At 38.5% G+C, this 16,784-nt stretch overlaps 1 long non-coding RNA gene across 1 annotated transcript in view; it reads left to right on the top strand.

Moving 5' to 3' along the window:
• The first annotated feature begins 1,932 nt into the window (after positions 1-1,932).
• Positions 1,933-16,784, top strand: part of LOC102015949 — a 69,881-nt gene continuing 55,029 nt past the window's right edge. The window contains exons 1-2 of the long non-coding RNA XR_263613.2: positions 1,933-2,016; positions 6,955-7,079. This is a non-coding gene — a long non-coding RNA (uncharacterized LOC102015949). The remainder of the gene's footprint in view (positions 2,017-6,954; positions 7,080-16,784) is intronic.

The raw sequence follows: 16,784 nt of genomic DNA on the forward strand, positions 1-16,784 counted from the left end.
GTCTCAGCCACAAAAGGAGCGAGAGAGGAGAAAAGAGGGAGGAGGAGGAAACGCGATGCGCACTGAGAGATCAGAGTCCAGTAGCCAGTGAAGCTTCTCTGGCAGAGTGCACCGGGGAGGGGAGAGGGGGGGAAGCCGGGCTCAGAGCTATTTCTGTACAATAATACAGGGGAAGAGGGCCAAGCTGACAGGACAGTGATTAGTCTTCAGGGAGCAAAGGCGAAGACTCTGCCGGCGAGCCTGGGGCTGGAGGAGCTGGCTGAGGGCCCAGTCCGGTGGGCTGGAGCAATGATTTCAGAGGCCCGGAATCTGAGGCTAGCTGGGCCCGAGGACTAGAGAGCGGGGAAGGTGGGAGCAGGGCAGCAGAGCCAGCCGCCCTCCCTGCCCCACCTCCAGCAAGGAGGCTGGGAGGGGCGTGCGAGCTGGCCGGCCCTGCCATCTGCCTGCCACCACAGGGTTATCTGGCTGTGTGTGGGGGCAGAGTTTCCGAAATCCACACTTCCTGGGCTCTGGCCTGTGACAGAGATGGCGTGAGAAAGAGCCAGCAACACGAGGCTTGGAAATCTCAGGGGAAAAAATCAAGCCTTCGTTTTCTTTCCCACGGGATTTCGGTCATGGGGTCTGGAGAGGGAGTGTGTGAGGGTCGGAGCACCAGGAGGGGCAGGGAGCTCACACAGGCAAAGGAGTACCCGCTCTGCCGGGCTGCTTGCTGGACCTGAGCACACTGACAGCCACGTCAGGTGGGAGGGATCAGACTGGATGTACATCATGGAAACTGAGGCTCAGAGAGGTAAAGGGCTTTGCTTAACTTCACACAGCTACAGAGAGGCAGGACAATCACTGAACCCTGCTCTGTCATGCTCCAAACCCTGGCTTTGGAAAACAATATTACAAAGTTGAAGGGTTAGGCTGCATGCGGGGGTGCATGCCCGTCATCCCAGCTTCTCCTGAGACGGAAGCCTCATGAGTTCAGGGCCAACTTGGGCAGCTTAGGGAGACCTCGTCTCAAAATAAAATAAAATAAAATACAAAGGGCTGGGACTGTAGCTCAGTGAAAGAGCACTTGCCTAGCGGGCATGAGGCCCAGGGTTTAATCCTCATTTTGAAAAGGAATTTTGGTGTTCAGACTGTAGGCTATGGTTCGGGACTACCTGGATTTTGCATTTACTACTTGTTCTCTGTCAACTGCATGACCTTAAGCAAGTCATTTTACCTCTTAGCCTCAGTTTCCTCACCTGTAAAATGGAGTTAGTAACAGTGTACAGTTCTTATGATTGTCATGAGGCGTAAATAGGTTAATACGTGTAGAGCATCTGGTTAATATGTATGAAATGCCTGATACACTATAATCTGCTGTTACGCGAAGTGGGATGGGAGTATTTTACCACTGTCCCTCACAGGTCCCCTTAGAAGAATGAGTGTGACAGGCAAGAGCGCCGTCTGGGTAAGACCCAGGGCACAGGGTCACTCCAGGCCCCTCAGAGCTGGAGTCCTCCCACATCTAGACAGTGGTATCAGGAGCCTTCCAATGAGCAGCTGGCGTGACCCAGCAACTGCACTTCTGGGAATTCATCCTAAGGAAATAATGGGTCAAGAGAGCAAAGACCTCCACACCAGGATGTTCATCACCAGTCTATGTATTGTAGTGGAAACCAGGGCTTGGTTAAATGAGTTATGGCATATTCATACACAGCAGCTATTCAAAACAACGATGTCACGCTTTAAGTATTGCTACAGAAAGAGATTCCTGACACAGTTGTTAAGGAAATAAAAGCAGGTAAGCAGAGTTCAGGAGAGAAGGGTTTGGGCAGTTAGGGTTCAGGAGGAGAACTCATTCCTACTTATGGAGCACTGAAAAATAGTTTCCTGTAAGCACTACAGTAAGAAAACAAACAATGAAATGGTTTCCATTTTGATTAAAAAAATTTGCCTCAAAGGTTCAGAGCTACAGCTGGAAAGTGATCATTGGCGTGAGGCGTCTGGACCTTTGGAAGATTATTTCCCTGAGTGGCAAGGGTGAGTTCTTGTTACCTGGAGAGTGGGCCTGGCATTGCTGCTTGCCCAAAAGCAGGGGTGGGGCAATGAGTGACAGGACCTGGTGGGGTAAGAAGAACCTGTTATCTGAGGCTAAACAAGAGCCTCAAAGCATGGCTCAATTTGACCTGCCATGTTCATGTTTTCATGCATGCAGCAAATATTTATTGAACACTTACTATGTACTCATGGTGTCATGGCCTGAGTCAGAGCTGAGATTAATCTTGAAATGCCTCTAACCTCCTTTCTTAGTGTTAGCCAGATTCTTTGCAGATTCTTAACCACCTCCATGTTTCTGTAGTCTACTGCAGAAACTCCACCTTTCTCTCTAACTCTGTGCTTAATTCAGATCACAGATGCGCCATTTTCCTTCTCTGTCATCCACGGATACACCATGAGCCAGTATTCATGTGACCTTACAAAGGCTTAGCAAGAACACTGCTAATAAAACGGGTAAAAAACAGCGTCTCAGTGTTATTTCGTGTTTCAAGACTTAAGTTTAAACCTGCCAGATTGAATAAATATATTTAGTGCTGTTCCCCTTTTCTCCGAGTCCTACTAAAATGACAGAAAAGGGGTTTTAAAAGGTCAGTAAGTGAAAGGACTGAGAATAGGATGAGAGGCAACTGCGCCAAAATGCTGGGAGCTGGAAAGTAGACAGAGAAGAACTAGAGAAAGGAGAAACCCAAGCTAGCAGTGGAGGGAGCCCAGAAGTAGCCCAGTTTATTCTGCAAACCCAAGAATCAGTCAGGCCTGAGGTGCTTCAGCTACCTCTGAAAGTAAGGGTATATTTAGGCTGAAAACAAATTGTGGGGTGCAAGTTGATATGCAAAAAATTAAACTTCCAAATCTCTTCTTCTGCACTGACAGACGCTGGAGGTTTCCTTCCCAGTGCGTCTGGACGTGGAGACACCAGGCATTTCCCATGTATCACTGCAGCAGAAGTGGTAGTCTATGTACTAAACGGTAGGACCCTGGTGTCCTCTTCCTCTGCTCAGATCGAGGAATGCAGGCCATGACTCTCCCTTCTGAGGCAGGAGACTGGAGGCTTCCTCTGGGGGTGACATTTGGGAGACTCCTAAAAAGTCCAGAAAACTCATACTGCTGAGGCCAGTCGAAAGACCTTACAATCTGTACGTGGTATTCCAATAAGCTTTCTAGTTCCTTACTCTTAGAAATGAGTAGACAGCCAAGGACAGCCAGACATTTGAGGAAATCCTTTAATGTGGAAGGCAGACCAAAACAAAGAGAAAAGTTGTTTCAGAAGAAATAAACATAGAGCAGGGAACAGAAGAAAACTAAATACAAACAACCATACCATCTCAGCGGCTTGCAACAACGAAAGCGTGCTTTGACACGTGCCATACATTATCCGCATGTCGATTATGGCCCTGCTGTTTGTTGTCTTCACTCTAAGATCCAAGCTGATGAAGCAGCTTCTCTTTGGAATATATTCCGGGCTCGTAGCAGAGGGGAAGCAAGATGGTGGGATTATGCAATGACTCTTGACACTTTTGTTCAAACGTGGAACATGTCACTAGCGCTCACATTTCTTTGACCTAAACAAGAAACATATCCATGACCCACAGGGCAGGAAATATTTGTCTGCTTCATGGGCCAGCCTGATAGACAGGATAGGAAATATTTTGGTAATACCACAACCAACCAGAATCCATAAAACAAAAACAGAAAGCAGTCAAGGAAAAAAAATAAATAGAAGAGAATTGCTAAATTGCCGGTATGGCAGCATAAATGTAAAATTAAATAAATTACTAAGAAGATAAAGTCGAGAACAGGTAAAATAGAAAAAGAGTGGAAGACAGAGAAATTTTGAATGCCCCAAGAGGTCCGTATTTGAGTACCAGAAAGAAAGAACAGACAAGTAGAGTGGAGGATTGTTAAAGAAATAATTTGATAACATTTGTTAGGGTGGCAAGGTGCACATTCCTGAATTGAGAAGGCACCAAGCATCCAGCGTACTAGGTGCAAAAAGATAAATAACAAGGCACATTTGGTGAAATTTCAGTGTATTTTGTGAAGAAGTCCCAAAAGGTTCCAAGAAGATAAGCAGGTGCATACAAGGCTCAAGAATCAGAACAGCATCAAACTCCTCAACAACACACTGGAAGCTAGGAGATAATGGATCATTGTCTTCAAAGGTTTGCAACTTAGACTTTTAGACCAATCAAATGTGAGGAGAAACTGAAAACATGTTCAAACCAAAAGGTTGCTAAAACATATACTCTGCATGCATCCCTTCTCAAGAAGCTACTGGAGCTGGGCATGGTAACACAGGCCTATAATCCCAGAGCTCTGAATCTGAAGCAAGAGGATCACAGTCCACTAGGAAAGGCCCTGACTCATAATTTAAAAATGCAAAAGGGCTGGCTGGTGGGGGATGGAAGGGGGAGCCCCTGGTGATGAAGAGTGAACCAAAAAAGACATGGTTATAAAAAGCCGAGAACTGGGAAATCTGACTTTAGAGAAAGGTGGAGGTAAGGTCCAGAGGGACAGCAAAATGAAAGTGCCAGAGAGTAGCCAGGCCGACAGCAATCTTGAACCCAAACAGGGCACCTGGGACAGAATCATGGAGGATTTCAGGAAAGATGTTTCCAAGAAAAAAAATGTTTGGATGTCACTGAGATGAAAATTATTCTCTAGCAGACAGTTTGGGGATGAATGGGTTATAGGTACACAGAAAGCCAAGAAAGCACAAAAAATTAACACAATCATTAATTCTGGGACACAAAAAGTACTCAAGAAAAGGCAGGTAATCATCAGACACATCATACTGCTAGAGCTATCCCGGGATGATGGGAAGAAGGAAGGTCAAGCATTTTCAAGTGAATGAGAAGAGAGCTAAATCCTTGTCGCCTAGAATAGGACAGCGATGGATAACATGCAAAATTGAAAAACCGAGACATATTAGTATACAATTTAGAAACGGAGAGGAAAATATCAGAAAAATATTTTTCAGCTAAAAGGGATGAGAATATTTAACTCCATGGAGTTGGAATTAGATGGTGCAAGTGTGAAGGCAGGGACCTTCTGGTTTTTGTCATAAGGCTTATGGACTATGTACACTGATAAAACCCAAATACCTGTCATATTTTATTTTCCTAGTTAATTGTGAGGCTAAATATCTCTTACCGTATTCACTGACCATATTTGCATTTCTTCCTCTGCAAGTGCCCTGTTCATACTCTTCACCTAATTTTCTTTGAGGTGGTTTGCCTCACTATCGGGGGCGATCATAAACTGTAGTTTCATACATACATATGAAAACTATAGTTTTCGTACATCCACAGATGTTTACTGAGTACCTGTTGTATGCCAGGCACTGTGCTAGGTGCTGTGGATACAGCAAAGGACAAAGGCCTTGCTCACACGGAGCATACGTCAGTGGAGCCTGACAGAGAGGCAGGAAATAAATACAAACTCACTTTCTGTAACAGTCAGTGCTCTGAGGAAAAAGGAGAGCGACGGGTTGGATTACGAAGCACGAGAAAGGAGTCTCTGAGGAGGTGAAATTCAAGCTTTCAGATCTCTTGAGGATTTGTGGACAGATGCAGAATTTCAGACACTAGGAAGAGCAACTGTATATTTGCTAAAGCCAAAATTTTTTTGAAAGGAGGGGTGTTAGAGAAACAGAGGAAGACCACCCCGGATAAAAGTTGCCAATCATTTCTCGCAATCTGTCATTTGTGTTTTAACTTTGTTTACGGTGCCTGTGATCATGCAGACGCTTCAGGATTTTGATGCTATCATGTACCAATCTTTTTACTGAAAGTTTTTGCTTTCTGTGCTTTCTTTCAAAGAAAGTTTTCCCCACATCAATATTATAACTATACTTTTCAATGTCTTCTTATAATAGCATCCCAGTTTGGGTGTTGCATCTTCTGCTTTTAATTTGTCTGCAATTTTATTTTTAAATGGTGTGAAGAAAGGGTCTAAATTTTTTCCCAAATGGATAGCCAATTGCCTCAATACCATTTATTGAATAGACCATTCTTTTCCTACTGATTTGAAAAGCCGCCTTCATTAAATACCAGATTACCACATACACATGGATGTGTTTCTGGTCTCTATTCAGGGCCATTGTTCTCTATCTCTATCCCTGTGCTAGGTCTGATGATTAGGCCAGTAATCCTGCCTCAGGCCAAATTGGCTATTTATGGCCCTAGCCATTCTGATTGGTCTGAGCTTATGCCATACGTATTCATTGTTACCTACTTTGATTACAGCTCTAGCACACAGCTTTCATTCCTAGGAATGTATAAAATATTTTGATGTACAGTAAAGCAAGTCTCCCTTTTTATTGTTCTTCCCTTTCAAAATTGTCGTAGCTATTCTTGTGCATTTTCTCCCACACGTGAATTTTCTAATCAATTTGTCAAGTTCTGTGAAAACTCCTGCTGGGAATTTGACTGTGATTGAATTAAATTTATGGATTAGCTTGGAAGAACTGATATATTTACAATATTGAGGTTTCCCATCCAGGAACATGTATGTGTCTCCATTTATTTAGCTCTCTTTAATGTTCTTCAGTAAAATTTTATAGTCTTCTTTTTATATGTCTGGCATACTTCTTGTTTGGTTTTTCCTTAGATATTTAAAAGTTTTGTTGCTTTTGTGAAAGGAACCCATGTATCTGTTTTATTTTCTTATTGCTCGTTGGTGGCTTCTATTGATTTTTTTTTAAAAAAGAAACTTCATTCTGGAATAGTTTGGGATTTATAGAAAAATTCCTAAGATAGGATAGAGTGCTTATATACTCCATACCTCATTTTCACTTTAGGAACAAGTTACATTACTGTGGTATATTTGCTATAGTAAATGAACTACTAATGTATTATTATTATTATTAAGTTAAGTCCATTGTTTACTCAAATTTTACCTAATATTCTTTTTCTGTCCCAGAATCCCATCCAGGACACCACATTACCTTCACTCATCATATCTCCTGAGGCTCCTCCCAGCTGTGGCAGCTTCTCAGATTTTCCTTGCTCTTCGTGACTTGGACAGTTGTGAGGAGTAGCGCTCAGGTATTCTGTAGAATGTGTCCCAGCTGGGATTTGTCAGTTATCTTTCTCCTGGTTAGATTGAGGTAATGGGTTTTGGAAGGAAGACCACAGAGGCAATGTGCCATCTTTCGTTATGCCATATGAAGGGCACAGGTGATCAGCGTGACTCGGCACTGCTGATGTTTCTGTAACCACCTGGCTGAGGTAGCATGTGTCACGTGTCTCTACTGTAATTTCCCTCCTCCCATAGCATTCTCCTTGGGAGGACTTCCTATGCGCCAACCACAGTGAAAGAGAGGGAAGTGAAGTTCCACCTCCTTGTGAACAGACTATTTACATAAGTTATTTGGAATCTTTGTGCATGGGACAGTCATCTCTCCTCCAGTCATTAATTCACTGAGTTGTCTATTTAGAGCAGTATGGATTTATGTATACTTATGTTTGGGGTTATAATGTAATACCATATTTTTTACGTAGCTTGGATTTCTAGCTTCGGCCATTAGGAGCTCTCCTAATTAGCTTCTGTGCACCTTTGACCTATCCCAACAACGTGTCGTTTATTTTTGTTTGTTTTGTTTTTGTTTCAGTTCTTCCTTACTTTCTAATGCTACAATATGTTCCAGGAATATCTTGTGTATTTCCTGCTCCAGTGCTAAAAGCAGCCATTTCTTCAGGGAACTCTGGCTTCTTTTAGTGGAGAAGAGTATTAGAAACCAACAGCAGTGCACTAAGGTGTGCTCATTGCAGCTGGGGTGTCATGGCTTCTGGACTCTTTCAGGTTACAGAGTAAAAAGCAAAATCTCTGTATATACTAACCTATATATATGCCTATATCTATAGTATTTGTATATGTAACCATCTGTATCTATACATTAAGCTAAACATGAGATAAAACTACTGTTTCAAATCTAATCTGTCACCATGTGAAAGATTTCAGTTTCTTTCCCTTGCTTATCTACAAACTCTAACTCCAACAGTGAGAAACCAGGTTCCCATTATTCAACATCCATTCACTTAATTGTTCAATTTCAGTATACATGTAGAGTGGTATCAAAATTCTTAACCTATATTTCTGTAGGAAATAATTTTATCAATGAGAATACAGTACTTATGTACAGTTTTACTTTTAGTCTTACAGACTGCTGAATTTCAAAGCTACTTAAGTGAATTCTTACCCCTTCGTGGCATTTGAGCCAGATTGTCTCATACATTTGCAATACGATTAGATTCCTTGGCATATTCAGCATTCCATCCTGGGATCTCCAATCTCCTTAACAATTTTTTTAAAAACTTGCATACATTAAGCTTACATCTTGTTATGGCTTATATCTAGATGTTCCTTCAAAGCCTCATGTGCTCATAGGTAGGGCTTTGGGCAGGAGGGTCGATCATGGGTGTGTGGTACTGGATTAGTCCACAGATGGATTCACAGCTTGGTGTGATCTGGGAAGTGAAGCCTAGTGGGAAGATGTGGGTCACTGTGGGTGAGGTCTAGAAGGATATGTATATATTCCTCCTCTTCCCTTGAGGGCTATTGATTTCTGCTGCCCTGACCAGGTTCTTCTCTGCCACACCACCCTGCCTTGGAGCCAGCCAACTATGGACTGAAAGCTCTACAAACTGTGAGCTTAAATAAACCTTTCCTCCTTTGTTGTAGATGTTGGGTATTGTGTATCACTGAGTGATGAGAAAATAACTAAGACATCTCTTTATGTAGCAAAGTGCTGTGGCTTGAAAAATGCAGTGTCATGTATCCATGATTACAGTATCACACAGAATAGTTTCACCATCCTGAAAGTCCCCTGTACTTTATCTATTTGTCTCATATTCCCCTCCTCTTGAGCCCCTGGCAACCACAGATCTTTTTTTCATCTGATTATTGCCACTGATTTGACTTTTCCAGACCATTATATAATTGGAGCCATACAGTCTATACTCTTTCAGACTGACTTCTTTCACTTAGCCATATGCTTTTAAGGTTCATTTCTGTCTTCTTGTGGCTTAATAGCCGATTTCTTTTTAGCATTGAATAATATTCCATTGTATGGATATACCATAATTTGTGTTATCCATTCACCTATTAAACAGTGGGTGAATTTATTGTTACTTTCTGTTTTGGTCAATTATGAACAGATGAATTAAGAATAGGTGAATCTTTGTAGTTTCTAGTTTGGGGCAATTATGAATAAAGCTACTATAAACATCTGTGAGCAAATTTTTGTGTGGACATATGTTTTAAATCAGTTAAGTAAGTGCATAGGAGTACAATGTCTAGCATTGTACACATTCAGACAATGTCTAGCATTGTACAAATTGCCCAAATGTCTTCTAAAGTGCTTGTACCATTATTTCCACTAGCAATGAATAAGAGTTCCCATTGCTCCACATCCTCACTAACACTTGATATTATCAGTTTTGAGATCTTAGCCATTCTAATAGGTTGTGTGGGATTATTTAAACTTGCAGTTCCCTAGTGACAAATGATACTGAGCATCGCTTTTATGCTTGTTTGCCATCTGTATATCTTGTTTTAATGTGGTATCTGCTCAAATCTTTCACTTATTTTTTAAATGGGTTATTAGTTTTCCAATGTTTGCACTTAAAATATTCTTTCTGTATTTTGGATGTAAGTCCTTTGTCAGCTATGTGTTCTGCAGACTGTATTCTTTCATTCTGTGGCTTATCTTTTGATTCTCCAAACAGAGTCTTACACAAAGTAAATTTTTTTACTTTAATAAAGTATAACATCAATTTTCTTCCATGGATTATGTTTTTGGTAATTTAAAAATTCACCATAACCCAGGTTACCTTGATTTTATCTTATGTTTTCTGCTAGAAGTTTTACAATTTTGCATTTTATATTTATGTCCATGATCCATTTTCAGTTAATTTTTGGGAAAGATGTAGATGTGTATTTAGGATTTAGGATTTTTATTTATTTGTTTTGAGTTGGTTTGCTTGTTTCACTTATGAGCATCCAGTTGTTCTACTACCACTTGTTGAAAAAACTATCCTATTTTCATTGAATTGCCTTTGTTTTTTTATTAAATGTCAATATTTGTGGCTTTATCCACAGAAGTCTACTTCCAGGCTGCCTATTGTGTTCTATTGATTTATGTATCTATTCACATAGGTATATGTGTTCTTTTACCAATACCACATTACCTTGATTACTGTAGCTTTATATTCTGTCATGAAATTGGGTCATGTGTGTCCTCAGCTTTGTTCTTCAGTATTGCTTTGGCCACTGTATATCTCTCGCTTTTCCATGTAAACCTTAGGATCAGCTTGTCTATGCAAAATAATTTGCTGGGATTTTGACTATGATTGTGTTAAACCTATAGATCAAGTTGGGAAGAATTGATATCCTAATGAATGAGTCTTCTAATCGATGAACATAGAATATCTCTTATGTTAATTTTATTCTTTGTCATATATAGATTCTATACATATTTTGTTAGATTTGTAGCTAAGTATTTCGTTTTTGCTACTATTGCAAATGGTTCATTTAATTTCAAATTCTAGTTGTTCATTACTGATATATCGGAAAGCAACTGACAGTTGTATATTAACCTTGTATTGCATGACCTTGCTGTACTTACTGTTTCACGAAATTCTTGTTGTTGTTAATTCTTTGATAACTTTTACATAAACAATTGTGTCATCTGTGAAAAAGATAGTTTTGTTCCTTCCTTCCCAATCTCTACTTTTCATTTCCTTTCCATGTGTTATTGCACTTGCTAATACTTGTAGTATAACACTGAATAAGAGTTTTCTACATCAGTTGATATAATCATGTGATTTTACATTGGTAGATTACATTGATTACACTGATTTTACAATTTAGGACCAGCCTTACAGATCTGGAATCAATCCCAGTTGCTCATGGTGTACAATTTCTTTTAAATATTATTGGATTCAGTTTGCTATATTTTGATGAGGATTTTTGTATCTGTGCTCATAAGACATACTGATCGGTAGTTTCCCTTTCTTGCTATGTCCTTGTCTGTCAGCTTTGGTATTGGTGTAATGCCCCCCTTTTAGAATGACTTAGGAAGTTTATCCTCTGTTTCTATTTTGTCAAGGAGATTATAGAGCATTAACATCATTCACCCTTAAATGTGTGGTAGCATTCATCAGAGAAATCATCTGGGCCCAGTACTTTCTTTTGTGGAAGTTTGTTAATTAAATGTTTAATTTCCTTAATAGATATAGATCTGTGATTATCTAATTCTCCTTGTGTGCATTTTGGTAATTTGTGGTTTTGAAAGCATTGCACCATTTCATCCAGGTAATCACATTTGTGGGCATAGAGGTTGTTCATAGCATTTCGTGATTATACTTATCATGTTGAAGAGATCAGTAGAGATGGCACCTCTCATTCCTGGTAAGTGTAATTTATGACTTCTTTCTTTTTTTCTCGTTAGTTTAGAAAGAGATTTATTAGTTTTATGCATCTTTTCAAAGAACCAGCTTTTGGCTTTGTGGATTTTCTCTATTGTTTTCCTTTTTCCAATTTTACTGATATCTGTTCTAATTTTTATTGTTTCTGTTCTTCTGCTTGCATTAATCTTAAGTTACTCTTCTTTTTCTTAGTGTCCTAACATAGAAGCTTAGATTCTAGGAATTTTTCCTTAAAAAATATATATTCAATACCATACTTCTCTTCCCACCTGATGTTTCACTATCCCACAGATTTTCAGTTGTGTTTCTTTCTTCATTTAGTTCAAAATACTTTTAAATTTCCCTTAAGAGTTCTTTGCATTATTTAAAAATGTGTTAATACCAAAATATTTAAGGACTGTTCACTGATTTGGTTTTTTCTCTTTATTTTTAGTACATGTTTGGATTATATAATGATTATATTCTTTATGAGGAGTTGGTACAGGTACATATCTCAATTTTTTCATCCCTTACCCCTTCCCTCCCCCTTCATCTCTTGATCCCCTTCCCATTTGAAAAAGATCTATCTCCATACTTGCTATGACATATCTTTTAATTTGCTCTTTATTTATATTTTGGGTTTCTCATATAAGGGAAACCATGAGGTATTTAAGCTTGTGTGTCTGATTATTTCACTTAGCATTATGTTCTTGGGGTGCATCCATTTTCCTACAAATGACTCAAGTTTATCCTTCTTTATGGTAGGGTAGTACTCCATTGTGTGTAAATACCATTCATCTGTCTTTCTTTATCTTTTTTGTTTGTCCATTCACCTGTGAATGGACACATATTCCACTCCAAGATTTACTACTGTGAACCGTGCTACTGTAAGCATGGGTATGCATGCATTACTGTAATATAATATCTTTAACTCTTTTGTTAAAGATGTCTAGAAGGAAAGATGTCTAGAAGGGAAGATGTCTGGAAGGGAAATTGCTGGGTCAAATGGAATTTCTAGTTTTACGTTTTTGAGGACTCTCCACACTGATATTCACAGTGTTTGTACTAGTTTACATTCTCACCAAAGATGTAAAAGGGTTCCTTTTTCCCTGTAACCTCACCAGTATTTGTTTTTATTTGATTTCTTGATGATAGTCATTCTTTCTGGAACAAGATGGAATCTTGGCGTTGGTTTAATTATTTCTCTAATGAACATTTTCTCATATATTTATTGGCCATTTATACTTCTTAGGAGAAGTTTCTATCCATTTCAGTTGCTCTTTTTGATATTTTTGTTCTGGTCTCTTGTTTCTGGGTTCTAATTTTTTTTCACTCTGTGGCAGCAGGATTCATTTTAAACTTTTTGGTTTAAAACCCAAAATTTTTAAAATTTTGGCTTTCAGCACATATCCATGGCCTTCAGAAATATTAAAATCTAGACATCAATGAATGTTCCAAGTCTCCCATTAACATAATGTGACAAATTCTAGTCTGGGACTCTTTAAGGCAAAGTTGTGTCAGTTCTCATTATTTGACATTTTGTAGTGTTTAAAAGATCAATGTAACATCCTCAGGGAGTCTCCTTCCTTTTTTAGTTCTTTATATATTCTAGATGTTGGTCCTCTGAGTAATAGTTGGCAAAAATTTTTCCCGTTCTGTACATTTTCTGTTCACTCCATTGGTTGTTTCCTTTGCTGTGCAGAAGATTATTAATTTCACATGCTCCTATTTGTTGATTCTTGGTAATATTTCTAGTGTTACTAGGGTTCTGTTCAGAAAGTCCTTGCCTACACCTATGTCTTCAAGAGATTTACCTATTTCATCTTCCAGCAGGTCAAGGATTTTTGTTTAAACATTTAGATCTTTGATCGATCTGAAGTTTAGTTTACTACATGGTGATATATTCAATTTTTGCCTAGATTCAATTTTGCCTAGATTCAATTTTTGCATGTGGATAGCAAATTTTCATAGTACCATTTATTAAAAGTGCTATCTTTCCTTCAATAAATGCTTTTGCCCTCCCTTGCCAAATGTCAGATGGCTGATGTGCCTGGAATTGTTTCTGGTTCCTCTAGTCTGTTCCATTGAGCCACATGTCTGTTTTGGTGCCCATACCATACTGTTTTTATTGCAGTAGCTTTGTCATATAACTTTAAATCTGGGATTGTGAGGCCTTCCACTTTGCTCTTATTATCCAGGATTGCTTTTGCTATTTTGGGTTGCTTTTGGGTCCATACAAATTTTAGTATTGTTTTCTCTAGTTCTGTGAGGAATGCTTTTGGTATTTTGATTAGGACTGCATTAAATCTGTATATCAGCTTTGGAAGTGTGGTTATTTTGACTATATTGGTTCTGCCTATTCAGGAACAGGAAATATCTTCTAATGTCCTCTTCTAACTCCTTTTACAGAGTACTATAGTATTTATTCCTAAGTATTTAATTTTTCTTGATGCTACTGTGAATGATAGCATTTCCCTAATTTCTTCCTCAGTGACTTCATTATTAGTGTATAGGAATGCTATTGGTTTTTGTGTGTTGATTTTGTATCTTAGTACTTTGCTGAATTTGGTTATTAATTCAAGAAATCTTTTGGTGGAATTTTTTGTGTCTTCTATGTAGAGGATCATGTCATCTGCAAATAATGATAAGTTGACTTCTTCCTTTGCTATATATATCCCTTTTATTTCTTTCTCTTGCCTGACTGCTCTGGCTGATGTCTTGAGTACTATGTTGAACAGGCATGGTGATAGTGAACATCCTTGTCTTGGTCTTGATTTTAGAGGGAAAGCTTTCAGTTTTTCTCCATTTAGAATGATGTTGGCAGTAAGTTTGTCATAAAAGGTTGTTTACTAAATTGAAATAAGATCTTTAAATACCTATTTTCTTTAGGGATTTTATCATGAATGGATGTTTGATTTTGTAAAAAGCTTTTTCTGCAGCTATTGAGATGATTGTGTGACTTTTACCCTTGCTTCTGTGTATGTGATACCTTACATTTGTTGATTTGAGTATGTTGAACCATCTTTGCACCCATGGGATGAGGGCTACTTGGTCCTGATGTATGATCTTTTTGAAGATTTATTACATATTGTTTTCCAGTATCTTGCTAAGAATCTTTGCATCTCTGTTCATTACAGAGATTGATCTGTAGTTCTCTTTTTTTGATTGAATCTTTGTCTAGTTTTGGCATCAAGGTAATGCTAGCTTCCAGGAATGACTGAGAGTGCTGCTTTCTTTTTTATTTTATTAAAGAGTTTAAGGAGTATTAGTGTTAGATATTCCCTGATGTTCTTGTAGAATTCAGCAGTAAATCCATCAGAACCTGGGCTTTTCTTAGCTTTTCCACTGAGTTCCATTGCTTTTGAATCCTGATGTGCTATGTGTGTAGTAAAGCTGAATTTCACTGGTTTAATTTTTTTCAAGCAAATTCTACAGGGTTATGATTCTTTTCACATATTATTAAATTGCATTTGCTAAATGTTTATTTAACACTTTTTATGTAACCTGTTGTCATCTGCCATCAAGCTTATCTACCTTTCTAACACAGGTTGGAAAACTGCCCATCATTTTCTATGCTCAGGAACCTTTGATGTAATAAAATCTTCTGTGCCCATTGCCTATATTTGTATTAGTCATATATTGCTTTGTAACAAATTACCCTGAAATATAGTGGATTAGGACAACAGACATTTAGGATGTCACATTTTCTGTAGTCAGTGGAAGCTTCTGGCTCCACTGGCCAAGATGATGGTGGGGTTACAGTCATCATGAGGCTTACCTGGGTGTGGACCCACTTCCTTGCTCACTCGTACAGTTATTGGCAGGATTCCGTCCCTTGTGTATTTTTCGAGTGAAGACCTCAGTTTACCACTGGATGTTGGCCAGAAGACTCTCTTCAGTTCCTTACCATTTGAACCATTCCACAGATCAGCTCATGACATACAGTAGTTTGCTTTGTCAAAGCCAGCATGAGAGAACCAGAATGCCACAAGATGGAAGTCACTGTCTTTTAGTAGCCTGATGTTGAAAGTGACACTTGCACTCCTTTTCATTTTTTATTTTGAGACAGTTCTGCTAAGTTGCCCAGGCAGGGCTTGCTGGCCTGGCACAATTTTTAGTTGTAGATCTTTGATTAGACTTCTAATTCCTTCTATGGCTTTTGGTCTGACCAATTTTATACTACTTCTTTAAGAATTTTGGTAATTTATGACTTCTTAGAAAAAAATTTCATCTAGGTTTGCAATTTATTTGTCAAATTAAAATATTTCCTCTGGCGTTGTTATTCCTATCACTATTGTCATTTATGTCTTCTCTCTCTTTTGCTTTGTCAGAAAGAACACTGGTCTATTGCACTGGTAATTTCAAAGAACCAGTTTTTTATTGTTTACTCAACTCTTGTTTTTTATATTTTCTCCTATAGACTTATGCTTTTCTTTTCTTAGAACTTGCAGTGTTTGCTTTTTTATTTTTTAAGAGAAAAAAAATAATAAAAAAAATTAGAAACAATACAGAATTTAACCAAACAAGATGATAGGAATTCAACAATGGTTGTTATATTACATATTGTTATCTTCAAATTAATTGTTCACATGACCAGATATAAGCATGTAAAGTTGGTCCCAAAAAATCAAAAAGAAGAAAAAAAAGATTTTAAACATTAACTGTTCCTTCCAATGGGCCAGTAGAAATCAGCAATACAATTAACCCAGCTATCCTATGCATATACATATATATATTTTCCCCTTCTTTCTTTTTCTCCTTTCCCTCACCTCAGTTGTTCCTTCCCTTCTAGCATTTTCTTTTCCTTTCACAGTATCTATTGTACCTTTCAGATTTTACTTACTCTTTCAGGTTCTTACAGTAGGAAGACAATATGATGTTTACACATGCAGGTCTGATTTATTTCACTTATGAGTATGGTCTCTAGTTGCATTCGTTTACCTATAAAAGCCTCAAGTTTATCTTCTTTATAGCTGTGTAATACTCCATTGTACAAAAAAATTACCACATCTATTTTATCCATTCCTCAGCCAATGGGCATTAGGGTTGTTTCCAAGATTTGGCTACGACAAATTGCACTGCTGTAAACATGGGTACACATATATGTGGTATGATGTTTTCAGTTCTTCTGGAAAAATACCCAAGAAGGGAATAGCTAGGTTTAATGGGACCTTTAATCCTAGTTTTTTGAGGAATCTCCACACTGATTTCCATACTGGTTGTACCAGTCTACACTCCCACCCACAGTGGAGAAGGGTGCCTTTTTCTCCACACCGCTTCCAGCATTTGTTATTGATTGATTTCTTCATGATAGACATTCTTTCTGGGGTGAGATGGAATCTC

This window comes from Chinchilla lanigera, unplaced genomic scaffold (assembly GCF_000276665.1).
Source record: "Chinchilla lanigera isolate Chin_1 unplaced genomic scaffold, ChiLan1.0 scaffold00074, whole genome shotgun sequence".
In the NCBI taxonomy this organism is placed as follows: Eukaryota; Metazoa; Chordata; class Mammalia; order Rodentia; family Chinchillidae; genus Chinchilla; species Chinchilla lanigera.